At 38.5% G+C, this 14,981-nt stretch overlaps 1 protein-coding gene across 1 annotated transcript in view; it reads left to right on the forward strand.

The window, feature by feature from the left end:
• Nucleotides 1–7,095: 7,095 nt before the first annotated feature.
• The window catches only part of LOC126482357 (uncharacterized), a 238,508-nt gene continuing 230,622 nt past the window's right edge, over nucleotides 7,096–14,981 (forward strand). Inside the window, exon 1 of the mRNA XM_050106441.1 lies at nucleotides 7,096–7,188. The gene's annotated coding sequence lies outside the window, so the exon portion shown is untranslated. The remainder of the gene's footprint in view (nucleotides 7,189–14,981) is intronic.

Here is a 14,981-nt window from a genome sequence, read left to right on the forward strand (position 1 = left end):
TATATGCATACAGTTGGTAGACAATTGTGTAGTGTGTGGCTGAAGGTACTTAGCTTGTTAACATGTGTTTTGTTTATCACCATGTACCAGTTGTATATGGAGTGTGCGAAAAATGACTGTTTAAATGCCTCTGTGCATAAAAAAAACCTCATTTATCGCTACCTGAGTGATGTTTAGATGCCTAAAGAATATCTTTAGATTCTACACTTAATATACATTCTTGGAATTAGACTTTTCTTCAAGAGCTTGCCAATAAACCTTTCTCAACATTTTTGTGATGCTATCCTGTGAGTCAATAAAACTGTTTTCCATTTGTGTTGCCTTCTTTGTGTACATTCATTATCTTGCGTAAGTCCTATTTGATATGGGTCCCACAAACTTGAGCAATGTTCTACAAGGGGCACACAAGTAAATTGTAAGCAATCTTCTTTGTACACTGACTGCATTTTCCCAGTATCCTATCATTGAACCAAAGCCTGCCATCTGCTTTGCATACTACTGAGCCTATGTGATCATTCTACTTCACATGTGTAGAAATTATTACACCCAGGAATTTGTATGAGATGACTGATTCTAATAGTGGCTCACTGATATTGTAGTCATAGGTTACTACGTTTTCTGATTTTGTGAAGTGTGCATTAAAACAAGTTGCCAATCCTTACACCACTTTGGAATCTTATCAAAATCTGCCTTAATAATTCTGCAGAATTTTTCAAATAGAATCTCATTATATACACATAAATTTATTTATTTGTTTATTTTTTTCCCTCGGTTCTGTGAGTTCCAGAACCTGTACAGAAAATTGGAATAGAGATCAACATAAACATCCTTTCCTCCCTTTTTATTGCTCATGAAAACCACACATTGCATGTTGTACCACCATACAGCAAGACCTTCAGAGGTGGTGGTCCAAACTGCTGTACACACCAATACCTCTAACACACAGTAGCACATCCTCTTGCATTGCTGCATGCTTGTATTCGTCATGGCATACTATCCACAAGTTCATCAAGACTGTTGGTCCAGATCGTCCCACTCCTCAATGGCGATTCAGCGTAGATCCCTCACAGTGGTTGGTGGGTTATGTCGTCCATAAACAGCCCTTTTCAGTCTATCCCAGACATGTTTGATAGGGTTCATGTCTGGAGTACATGCTGGCCACTCTAGTCAAGTGATGTCATTACTCTGAAGGAAGTCATTCACAAGATGTACACGATGGGGGTGCAAACTGTCGTCCACAAATATGAATGCCTCGCCAATATGCTGCCAATGTGGTTACACTATCGGTCGGAGGACATTGTATAAGCCGTTACGGCGCCTTCCATGACTACCAGCAGCGTATGTTGGCCCCACATAATGCCACGCCAAAACAACAGGGAACCTTCGTGCACTGGCTGGACAGTGTGTCTAAGGCGTTCAGTTGACCGAGTTGCCTCCAAACACATCTCCAACAATTGTCTGGTTAAAGGCATCTGTGACACTCATCAGTGAAGAGAACATGTGCCAATCCCGAGTGGTCCATTTGGCATGTTATTGGGCCCGTCTGTACCACAATGCATGGTGTTGTGGTTGCAAAGATGGACCTTGGTAGGGACGTCAGGAGTGAAGTTGTGCAACATGCAGCCTATTGCTCACAGTGTGAATCATAACACGACGTCCTGTTGCCTCAAGAAAAGCATTATTCAACATGGTGGCAATGCTGTCAGGGTTCCTCCGAGGCATAATCTGCATGTAGTGCCCTTGGGCGGCCTGAGCAAGGCATGTCATTGATAGTTCCTGTCTCTCTGTATCTCCTCCATGTCCAAACAACATCGCTTTGGTCCAATCCGAGATGCCTGGACACTTCCCTTGTTGAGACCCCTTCCTGGCACAAAGTAACAATGTGGACATGATTGAACTGTGGTACTGACTATCTAGACAGATAACAAGAGCCTTGTATCTCCTTCCTGGTGGAATGACTGAAACTGATCAGCTGTTGGACCCCCTCCGTCTAATAGACGCTGCTCATGTGTGGTTGTTTACATCTTTGAATGAGTTTAGTGACAGCTCTGAACAGTTAAAGGGACTGTGTCTGTAATACAATATCCACAGTCAATGTCTATCTTCAGGAGTTCTGGGAACTGGAGTGACGCAAAATTTTTTTTGACGTGTGTAAATAAATGTATCTTATGATGAAAGTCAAATGTTGCTATTAGCTTTGTCTGCCATGTCATTAATATGCAATATGTGAAAGAAGGATGAAAACACACTTCCCTGTACCACACTTAATACTTCTACTTCTGTCAGTGTCTCTCCATTCAAGATAACATCTTTTGCCCTACCTACAAGGAAATCCTCAAGCCACCACAAATTTTGTTCGATATCCCTTATAATAGTATTTCTGTTAATAAAGGTTTGTGTGGTACCAATCAAATGCCTTTCAGAAATCAGCCTGACTTCCTTAATCCATGGCTTTAACAATGTCATGTGAGAAAAGCACAAGTTGAGTTTTACATGAGTGATGTTTTCAGAATCCATGCTGGTTGGCGTGAAGGACATCATTCCATTTGAGATACTTCATTATGTTTGAACTCAGAATATGTTTTAAAATTCTACAGCAGATGGATATCAGTGAGCTTGTAGATCACTTCTGTCATTCTTCTTGAAGACAGGTGTAACCAGCACATTTTTCCAATCAATGCGCACAACTTTTTATTTAGTTCAGGTGCTCTGTGGTATATTATACTTAAAATGGGAGCTATCTCTTGTGCAAATGCTGTATAAAATCTGACAGGGATCCCATAGAGCCCTGTAGCCTTATTTAATTTTTGCAATTTTAGCTGTTTCTCTATGTCACATGCACTGATACCTATATCACTCTTTGTATTGCTCTCTGCTGTCCAGCGAGGTGCAGTTGTCTTTGTAACAAGATATTTTGACAGCATACTTTGCTGTAATTTCAGATGATACCTTAGAATGAGCATCTTCACTACATCCTACCTTTTTAATACTGAGATCCCTCCCTACCCCTTCCCCAATGCACAATGCATTGGGTGGAATGGTGGAAGGATAGCATCAATGAATGTTGGGCACAAACCCCAGGCACTTTCTGCTTTTGTAGCCCTCATTGGGTACAGAAGTGACTCTCAGCTGACACTGTGATGTTAGTTGGCTGTTCACAAGCTTTGCTTAGGGTGTGGTAACTGTCTCTGTTGATCAGCCTGTGGGCCATTCGAATTTCAGTAGCCTCCTTCAGAAAAAAAAGTCCCAAAAGATGAGGTCTGTCCTAACACCTCTGTTTCTTCAAACTTCATTGAATCCACTGTAGCCATGCAATGTTCTGCAACCACAGACTTTACTAGTTTCTCAAGTTCATTGTGTTTTCTGTGTGCCTGGCATATTTCTTTGATTGATGCAGTATACCCAATGTATGCCTTACTTCATTTACATGGAATATGGCAAACACTCAGTTTATGGATCTCCAAGTCATGTTTCACCACATCTAACAGTGCATACTTTTTAAGAGAGGGATGGAAAACACATTTATTGTTAAGTCAATCCAGGATTCTGCCGATTTTGTTAGATAGTTTGCCGGCATGGGGCAGATATGTCATTGTCTTATCCTCCTCATCATGTTCTATTTGCTGGGACTGTACCTTCTGCCTGAAAGCATATCAGATTTGTCTCCTGCCATATCTACTCTTCTTGAACATGTCCTTATGGTGGGTGAAGCTCCCTTGGTAGACTTTCTTCGACTGATATTGTACGGGCCCTGTGTTCCAGTGTATATAGCTCTGAAGGATGATGGCAGCTGACAGTATTGAGATACAAATCAGTGTGGTTGGCTTTTCTGTCAACCTTTACATCAAATGTTGCTATGTACACAAAAGAACAAGCAAGTCCTAAAATAATAAAAGGCTGAGTAATAAGGCAGAATTAATGAAGGAAAGTCCTTATGCAATAAAGGCATGAGTAAGTAGATAGAATCAATCTCATAAGGTGCTTAGGAAATAAATGACTAAGATATGAGACAGAATTAATGAGGCAAGACTCTACCATCCAGGTCAGGTCGCAAAACAACAAGTGGGCAAGATACACAGAGACCTGGAGATAGTACTGCCAGATGTAATAAATAAAACAACAGACAAGTGAAATGTTTACTGAGATCAGGCAAAAGACTCTCTATCTAAATGACCCAGTGTACTCTGAACATGATCATAAGACTGAACAGTGCCAGAAGAGACATACAAAAGTACTTCGTGTGGGACAAAGTGTGAGCAGCAAGAGAGAAACAGAAAGGGCTCATGGTGGTGAATACGCTATGTCATTGGAAGCCCACATGAGGTCTAGAATTAGGCAAAAATATTATAAGGCACAGAGCATCTCTCTTCTACTATCCAGCCTCTACAACAAATAAGAGCAGAAGAGGTTAGTGAAAAGTGGGGAGGCTTCAACATTAAGCAATGTTGGGGTATCCAGAGTTGAACAGGAAAGTTTACGATGTCAGAGGTCATGAGGTCCTCAAAGTCAGTCAGTCAGTCAGTTGGTTTTAAAGCTCAATCAGTGGCTCACTTAGTAAGAGTCAGATCTCAGAGATAGCTAGTCTCGGGGTAGTCAGAGAACAGTTCAGAGTGCAGACTGCTTTTCGTCAGTCAGTTCATTTCCAGTGGAGACCAACGCTCATGTAAACTTATGGGTACATAGGTCACATTACTGAATCAGTCCTGGGAAGGACTATGCATGATTCTGCAAGTTGAGAAAGCGGCAAGTTTTTTTCACTGTCTTTGTGCTCGAACCTGGCAATCCTTGAGGGGTCTTGGTACCTGGTAAATTGAGTTATTGCCATTTGTAGATATTGCTGGTCAGAGTAGTAATTCTGTATAGTCAGACTATTTGAATAAATTGTATAGTAAGGAATTATTAGTTAATTTGTTATTATTCGATGTCACCATTCCATCCTTGTTTGTTTTATATTGCACTGATATATTTCTCATGAGAATTTACGATGGTCATTCAAAACTCCTTTTTTCTTACTCAATCTGCTAATGTTCCTTGGAATGTGAATATATGTCACCCAATTCCTGGCAATACCAACACTTGGAACATGAGAATGTTAATGTTATGCAATATTTTTTCTGTTCATATTATTCTCTCAATCATTTATTGTGTATTCTTTTGGATATGCTGTATTGTTATTGAATCATATTTTATTGTGTTTACACATTGTGACTTCCAATGTTTAATTTTTACTCCATATTCTGAAATCTGTCTCAGTTTTCATTGCATTGCATCAAACTGTCTGTTTATTTGTCAATGTCCATACTATACAGTATTGTACCTGGATGGTTAAATAAAATGGATAGAGGAACATGCCATTCCTGGTATTTGCTTGAAGTGATTTAGTGAAACCACATAAAACCTGAATCAGGATGGTCAGACAGAGCACCAGCCTCCATCCTCCAAATTCTGAGTCCACTCTCTTAATAAATGCACTTCTGTGCCTTATTTGATAACACCTAACACAGAGTACTATGCCCTTCCTTTTTTCAGTTTACTTTGAGAAATTAAAAAAAAAACTAGATGTCCTTCGTTAGTATTTTATGGGGAAACAAAAAATATATGTTAGAGTCTTCATAAATAACTATAACATTCTCTAGCTAATTGTTTAGCTTATTAATATGAGTACTCTTTCCAGTGGTTTGATGAAACATAAATTATTTTCAGTTTTTTGACCTATACATTAATAGGTTAATACAACTTCAGAAGTTTTTTTATTTTCATTAAATTTAGCCTACTAAATGGGACAGGAGGAGGAGGATTACGGAGAAAAAGAGAGGGACAGGAGAGAGAGGGTGATGGGAGTATGGAGTCGGAAGGCTTATGGAGAGGGGGAGGAAAAGGTTGGGGCTACCAGCCTTAAAGGACTAATTAATTGAAATATTAAAGATTTGTTGTAGGCTTCATCTCCATGCCATTGTATAAATTAAATGTTTTGGTGAGAAAGAGTGTGGGGTTCAAAAGAGAGAGGGGAGGGGTGGGAGGAGGTGGATTAAAGAGAAAGAGAGTTAGTCAGTTAGCTGGCTGCTTGTTCCATTGATCAATCGCATGGTACGGTAGCCGTTATGATGTGGAATGTGTCAAGTGCACAAGAAATGCACTTATGAAACAAGATTTTTATATATATATACATATTTTACAAAACAGAGTTAAAGATTAATATTTCTATTATTAACCCCATTCCCTTAAATGGCACAAAATGCGTATACTATATTTATAGATTTATTTATTCCTATTCAAAAATTCATCTATGGTATAGAAGGAGTTGTCAAGGAGATATGATTTCAATTTATTTTTGAAGCTATTACTGCTGTCTGTCAGGCATTTTATTTCATCTGGTAATTTGTCGAAAATTTTTATAGCAGCATATTTTACCCCTTTCTGTGCCAAAGATAGGTTGACAGAGAGAGACATGGGAGGGATGGGGACGGGGGGGGATGGAGTCAGAAGGCTTACGAAGAGGGGGAGGTAGAGGGTGGGGCTACCGGTCTTAAAGGACTAATTAATTGGCGTATTAAGCATTTGTTGTAAGTTCGAAATCGAGATTTCCATTGAATGCTAAATTATCTTGTCGCACTTTGTATGTGCGAACTAACCTTCAGCAAATGATAGTGAAAAGAAGATACTATAGTACTTCCGTGTAAACTCATTCTGTATCAGAAACTGGGAAAGCAATTATTCGATGACATATCAGTGAACCCCTATTTGTAAACGGTCATCTATTAGGAGACCCGACTACTTAGTAAATTTCGTGGTTAATATTCTATCCCTTGCTATAGCAGTTTCTACATATAAAGTTTGTAGACGCATGGGTTACTGATTAGTAACTATGACGACGCCCGTTTCAGGCGTCTTGTACCATATGAGAAATGACTTAAAGCACATTTGTTTCATAAACATCGTATATGGCAAGAGTTTTTAACACATGATATGACACCAAATTACGATGGTTATAAAATAAGTTTGTCGTCTTTGATTTGTGAAATCCGTGAAGCCGCCGAAGTGGGCTATCTCAGTATTTTCATGGAAGTGTAAGGTCTTTGGTGGGAAGGCGGGAGCGAATTTCATGTACTGTTTTGTGAAAAGTATGTGTGGTTGTTGTTCACTTTTGGCTGTGATTTGAAAAGGATCGGTTGTTTCAAGACTGTTGAGGTGAGTGCGAAGAAATTTTCATTTGTGAATTAACTGTAGGACAGATGTATGTTGAACCTTTGGTTCTCATTCTTATGTTCTAAGAGAAATGTATTGTCAGCGATTGAATAAAGAATTTTTGTTTCTGGACAATCCATTGTAATTCAGCGGTACCATTTATCTCGTTGAACGTACAAGGAATGTATGTGTTGGTTTTGTCTTTTAACGTTTAGTGATAAAATGATTTCTTTGTCATTTACTCTCTTTGTTTTGTCGTGTAGCATGCTGCATTTCATATATAGTATGGATGATGATCCTGCTCAATCCTTAGCATGTAAACACGTCTTTAGTTCCCTGTGGATTTATATGAAAGATTTGCTTCTTGGGAACTCCCCAAGGACGTTGTTTACGATAGAAAACACAACCTCTTCGTATTGCCGTGTGATTGTCTATATTTAAGGATAGTATACCTTTTTGTGCTCCCATGACAGTAGATAAGAAGTAACGAGAACAGCATTGTGAACTTTAAAAAGTGTTAAGACGCTTTTCAGTTGTTGGGAACCTACCTTATGTTTAGTAACTATTTGGATTTAACAACTGTCAAATAATTGACTGAATGCTGCGAAGAATAGTGGCTTTGAGTTACCCTAGTTTTCTGTTTTATACCAAATAAAACAACCATCTAATCCCAGACACAGAGATTGAGCAGGGGGGGGGGGGGGGACGACGACTGCTCATGACATTGCCCTGTAATAACCCTCATTGATTATTCGTATTACTGTTTAAGTACTTCATATTATTCTGCCACATATGGATCTAACACACATGGCAGTTATGTGTGGTTTTTTTGCAGAAATGTGAATTTGTATCGCTTTACTGTATTAACAGCGTAGCTACATTCCTTCAATTCAGCTTTTGTGACAAAGTAGGTCATACAGTCGCATTACCTTGCTCATTTGAGAAGACTGTCTCTGAAAGACTGATATCAAAACATTCTCGTGAAATCCCCGTACTTCCTTTTATCAGCATTTCATTTCCATGTCGTTTATAACTCAATTTTTTCTGAGACCATACAAGAGAGTGCAAATAGGGTTTGATATGGCCTAGCATTTTTTATAGTAATTTCCGTATGCATCTGTTGGTGGTAAGGAGAAACACGGTATATCGTTCTATATATAGAAAATAGCTGTCTGTAAATGATTTCCGTAATTTAGTTTGTACAACTGCGAGTCCTTGGTGGCTGTGGGCGCAATCGATTTCTCATCAGTACGTGTGAGTTTTTGGCGTACAAAAAATTTATGAAAAGGCAGTCATCAGCGTGAGTCACGTGTATACATTAAAATTAATGTCATAGTGAAATATGCACGCGTATAGTTCGTAGGACGGTGAACCGCCTCAATAAAAACTGCTTGCTTCTTGGCGTCAGCAGTAGACCAGTGCCCGGATAACGGCGCATGCGCATTGGCTATTTCGTGTTGCGCTCAACGAAGTGGTTCGTTGCCCCCTTCACTTGGAGTTTTGCTTTCGAGTGCGTACATGTGTGTGGTGTGGTGACAATTAAGCAGATGTTGACCTGGAAGACAAATCAATCAACAGCGAGATCGACGAACACCGGCAGCATATTTGACTAAGAATGTATGTTTGAATATGATTTGCTCATAAATAAGTGTTGTTAAAACTCATATATTACGTTTATAATGTATATAATACATTATATATTACTTTGTATTATCTTCTAAATTGAACATTACTTATAAAATTGTAACAATAATATGTTACATATTTATCATACTGAATTAAATATTCATGAAATAATTCATAAGTTGTATAAACTACTTGTGTAGCAATTAGATAAAGAACTGAGTTACGAAATTTCTGCATTCAAAATTCTCATTGGTCTCGTGTGCAACGTGGCTACAATGGCCATATTGATTTACAAGTGAACCATTGACTTAGTGAGTGAAAAGATGAGCATGGTGTAAGTGCTGAACAAGCACTTAGCATAGACGAATCGGTGTCTTTTTTTTTATTTTTCATTTGTATGAATATTTTTGCACCATGAGTCTTTTATTGCAGAAATTTTCAACTTTATGCACTGTTTAGAAAAAATTGTAAGATATATTTAGTTTAACGTTGTTATCATTATGTATGCTAAAGATCTTATTTACGACTGTTACTGGAATTCATGCATTAAAACACTACAACTATATCGCCGCTATCTAATGCCAGTCGTGGAGCTTCTGTAACAACGCACAGAGCAGCAGGTTTCGTTTGTGAATGCAGTGGCAGGAAACGGCCATATTGATTTTTAAGTGAACGATCGACTGAAAGAAATTGTCGACATTGGACAACTGCTAAGCCATCAGTGAGCATGTAACATAGATGAATCTTAGATTGTAAGACTAATATTTTGCTGAATGTTGTTGCCATTGTGTACGCTATAGGTCTTATTTACGACCGTTACTCGAATTCACGCATTAAAACATTTCGATAACCTCTACTCATTAATGCCAGTTATTGAGCCAATGTCACAGAGAACTGTTTTTCGTCATTCATAAATGCAGTTCTAGGAAACGTGAATTTTTCAATCATTATAAAGTCTTCCACGATTTTTTATAGCGAGTTGAATTGTACAGACTGTTTTTTTGTTGAGCTGATCCATCTGTTTTTCGATGTCGGTATCTTAGTCCAAAATGTGAATGTGTGTGCAGGCGCTCTAGCACTTGTTTATCTGTTGGTCCCCCTTGTAAATGGTTCCATGTGCCATATGCTAACGTGGAAATGGGATTTTTCATGGTTGTCTGCTAGAACAGGCGAAACAGTATAAGCATCAAAACTAGAATGCTGGATCAACTGTTTTCTTTACAATTTAAGTTTCGTCCTATCAAATGTATATAAACTGCTTGGTTGCTTGGGTTTGGAGTGTAACATTAAATACAAAACCTTTCAGTTACCAGTCTTCAGTCTTGGTCTTGAACTATCATTTAAATCAACAATGTTGATGTAACACTGTTAAGAAGTATTTAAAATTCAAATTCAGCCAAGATTATGTTGCACAATACACATTGCTTCAGTCTTTGTTGGAAGCTATGTTGGGAATCCCCTATTCATGCCTTACTGTATTTGTAACTGATTTTGTAGCAGTCAGTTACAATATGTATATGGAGCAGGCTAAGTGTTTATTTTGGCTATTTGTGCTAGTATTTTCTTTTTAAAGCTTACCCGTAGTAGAGCTTAGTGCCTTGTCATTTGGGTGGTTGCTGGGATCATAATTTACTGATCAAAGTAGAGAAATGATTAACATACTGCATGCTGGACTTGAATTCTCCAGTTACAGGATCCAAATTCCTGTCCGCTTATGTAGTTTTTTATTGTTCCCCAAAATCGTTTCATTTGAATGATGAAATGGTTTCGCCTCTAAGGCTGTGAGGATCCCTTACCTACGTCAACAACACTGAGGGGATGTTCTTCCATCTACATGCAAAGAATCTCATATATATGGACTGCTAGTGCCCACACTTTCATCCTTTATTATCTCATGTTTAAGTTTTAGACACGTTGCCAACTGAAAACCACAGTGTCACTGTAGTTTGTTTGCCGCCGCCCCCCCCCCCCCCCCCCGATCTCTCTCTCTCTCTCTCTCTCTCTCTCTCTCTCTCTCTCTCTCTCTCTACTTAAGAGCTGGCCACTGTGGCCGAGCGGTTCTAGGCACTTCAATCCGGAACCACGAGGCAGCTACGGTCACAGGTGCGAATCCTGCTTTGGACATGGCTGTGTGTGATGTCCTTAGGTTAGTTAGGTTTAAGTAATTCTAAGTTCTAGGGGAATGATGACCTCAGATGTTGAGTCTGATAGTGCTTAGAGCCATTTGAACCATTTCTCTATTTAAGTCTTAAAGAACACAAGGTTTTGTTTAGCTCTGCTATGCACTACTGGACCTTCACTGCAGTGTCTGGTACAGCAGTTTTTCTTTGTTGTTAAGGAATTCATTTACAGCCAGCCAATTTTTCATTCAGAAATAGTTTTAAATCTAATTTTGTGAAATTTATTTTGTGCAGTTACTGCAACTTTAATTTAGTCTGGTGATGTAATGCTAAATTTCCCAAGTGAAAATAGTTTTGGTTTTGTTTTCAACAAATATTGTAGTTTTTGCCAAAAACACTGAGATCTCTTCTGCTTTCTTGTGCCTTTGTAACTTATTACCTGAAGTGAACTAAAGCTATCATTTTCATACATTTTTGTTGGCATTGTGTGTGAAGTGTCATAAGTAACTGGCACATAGTCTTAGTGATTTTAGTTGTTTTCAAGTGTAAATAATCACACTTCTTTTATTTTACTGCTTCCCAAACGTGTAGGAGACACAGATAAACTAAAATGTGCCATTACATGCCATGGAGAAATAGCCGCTGACAGAAGGTTCTGAATTATTCAGATCTTGGGGTGTGCACTGTTAGATCCATGATACCTTGGGGGGGGGGGGGGGGGGTGAGCTGGGAATTTGGTTTGGAAGAGCTCAGTGACCTTACCCCCCCCTTTTTTTTTGAAAGGTTCATTAAATTACGAAGTCAACAAACTGCTAGATAAAATGATGAATAAGCGTTGTAGGATTTATGCTGTTAAACTGTTAATAGGCATATTTGACTGAATATCTGTATATAAATAACAAAATGATTGCACATGGTGCTTTTTCACCCATGAGGATTGTGAAAAGGAAACATTGGAGTTAAACATTCTCCATTTAGTTTCTGCGGGATTCATTGTAATAACAAGCTCACTGTACCTCCTGAATATCATAAGTGATGGTTAAAAAGGTACAGTTGAATGTATTGGATGTAGGCCTAGCAGTTTGTGTGTTTGATTTAGCTCTAAGCTTGTACCTACAACCTGTTGCCTTCTAGCATGAGAAGCTGGAGATTAATGTTCTGTGGGTAATGTGTCCAGTTAGTCATTGCGATCACCAGGGCCCTCAGGGTAAAGGCAAAGTATGTTTTGAATTATGGGTTTGTGACCTTGAACTCCCAGTCTTTCCTTGTAATTGAAGACTGGACGTAGTTTTGTCCATACAGGTTGGTTGTTCAGTTAACACATATATCGGATAATGTTCCTGTGGTACCTGGGTTGTGAGCAGCTTAGCTGCAGTACTTTGTAGATTTACTAGCCACTGAATTCTGGTGATCTACAGAACTCAAAATAGCTCACTTACATCAATTAAAAGTTCATGCTACTAATGTAAAATTGCTGGCTTGGTTCTCCTTTCATTTATTCATATTTCACCTGTTTAACCATTTTTCAATATTATGTTGAAAGTATATCTAATCATTTAGATTATATTCATTATGCCATACACATCACATTTATTTACATTACAATGGTGTGAGAAGAAAAAGGAAAAAAGACATTTGTTACACTTCATGATTAAAGAAAAAAATAACGCTTGACGGCAAATAGGTTTTCAATCAAATGACAATATTGTCAATTTTTCTCTGCTGTTGGATAGATTGTGCTGCCAGTCTTTTTACACTTCAGAGGTGTTAGAAAATAGTCTCTCACTTTCTGCATTGGCACATGGAATCCAAATAGCCTTCTGGCTATGAACTACTGATTATCAACTCATGTTGCATGCAAACATTTGACTACGTCAGCAAGACCTGATGACTGAATAGACAGTTGCTTTTTAGCAACATTCTGAAAAGATTTATACTGTTCAGAGTAACTACTGTACAGAGCCAAGTCATTCCAGGTACAGACTGCAAGATCCTTCTCGTGTCTACATTAATGGTGTTTGAGCTTATTGTCCTGGGGTTAAAACATGAATCTAAGGCTTTGAAGACTAATTTATTTAGATGTGTGACTGAGTTGAGAATCTCATCAGAAGTTGCACTGAGCACTTCAGTCCCTCCTCCATTCATTTCTGCATGAAGCACTTACTCATTAATTAATTATCTATTATATTCTTTGATGAATATGGTCTCCACAAGAATCCAGTTCACTTTGTCATCTGACAACAAATTGACACTCAAAATACCTGCATTAGGCATCTGTCATAGCTGTGGAAAAATTTATTCATTTCTTCAGAATATTCTGCTATGTAAGTTCCAGTGTGTTCAGGCTGGAACAGGAGTAAAGTTTGCATCTCTGGTACTTTCCTTCAGCAACTCCAAATACAAATGTTTCCTGTCACTGGTGTTCAAGAAGGCAACACATTTGTTTAAGTATCTAGCATTGCATCTCATTACTGCTTTCACATCACCATACAGTATATTGTATTTCTAAAGACCTCCTCTCCCCACCTCCTTACACTCACCCCACCCCCACTCCCACAAAAGAAAGCTGTGCAAACATAAGAATCTTTGTACTAGCAATAAAATTTTCTGTTTGTATCATGCTTTGCTACTCAAAAACAGTGAAAACACAACAGCATTTTCAGTTAGTGGTCTCATTGACTAATACCTGGTGTACAAGTATGAAATACAATTTTCTGTTGTCAAGAATGTGTTAAATTCAGAAGAATGATAGTGATTTAGTCAAAGTATGCCCCATTGTTATACATTTTTCCCAGCTTTTGGGCAATTTGTGAATACCAAGTCAGTAAAGATTTTCCCCTTTTGCTGCAAACTGTTCATCAAGCCCTTTTTTCACATCTTTGTACAAACCAAAGTGCTGCTTAGCAAGCGTGTGACCCATCGATGCAAAAAGTGATAAATGGAAGGAGCCAAGTCTGGTGCATAAGTAGCATGGGGTACAACTCCCCACCCAAGTGCTTCCAACATGCCGCTAACTGGTTTGGCCATAAGTTAAGAAACATTGTCATCAATAAATATGACTGTGTTACCTCTTTGTGTTGTGGCCGTTTTTGATCAGCAAGTGGTTCAAATTAGTCAATTTCTGTTGGTAATGTGTAGTATTAAGTTTCCCCAGGTTTTAACAGCTCATAGTAGACTAGACCCACCTGGTGCCACCAAACACAGAGCATTGTCTTTGTCAAAACATTTCAGTCTTGTGGTCCCTGTGGATGGTTTGCCTTGGTCTACTCATGATTCTTTAGTGCTTGGGATTCTCAAAATAAATCCACTTTTCATCCCCTGTAACTATATAATGCAGAAAGACTTTTTTTTTTTTACTGAGTGAGCAAAGTCTCTCGTGTGTTTTTGCACTTTTCCATTTGCCTGTCATTCAACTCATGTTGTACCCATCTGCTGGTCTTCTGAATCATAGCTGATTGGAAACATTGACTAATGCCCAATTGCTTGGTGAGTTGTTTTTGTGTTTGCGAATCATCTTTGTTCAACATTGCTTCCAGTTCCACATCTTCATATTGTGGTTGTGGTTTTCACGTTCCTTGGTTGCAACATCAAAGTCATCATTTTTGAAACACAAAAACCGTCATTCACATGCATCTTGCAATGGAGCATGTTCACCATAAGCTTCTTGAAATAATCGGTATGATTCAGCAGCAGTTTTTGTCAAATGAAAGCAAAAAGTGATGCTGTCGGCCAGTGCTCCTTGTTTCCTATAAATTTCGACATATTGAACACAAATCTACGCACACACTTTTCCAACTTATCACTTGTGCACATCTGACACTTAGGGATAACACAGCAGAATGATGCAGGATAGAATCTTTATAGCACAAACTGCATTGCTGTGACATCTGTCATCTGAACCCCGCATTTCATACTTCTACACCTGGTATAATGACATCTCTTTCTGCTAGCTTCCCCATTACATCATTTTTTTGCCATTGTTGTTTTGAAGGCACAATAGTTTTCCGTGTTGTATTTACACGTGGGTTGTTATCGGCACAAAAAAAAGGG

Source organism: Schistocerca serialis, chromosome 1, assembly GCF_023864345.2.
Source record: "Schistocerca serialis cubense isolate TAMUIC-IGC-003099 chromosome 1, iqSchSeri2.2, whole genome shotgun sequence".
NCBI lineage: Eukaryota > Metazoa > Arthropoda > Insecta > Orthoptera > Acrididae > Schistocerca > Schistocerca serialis.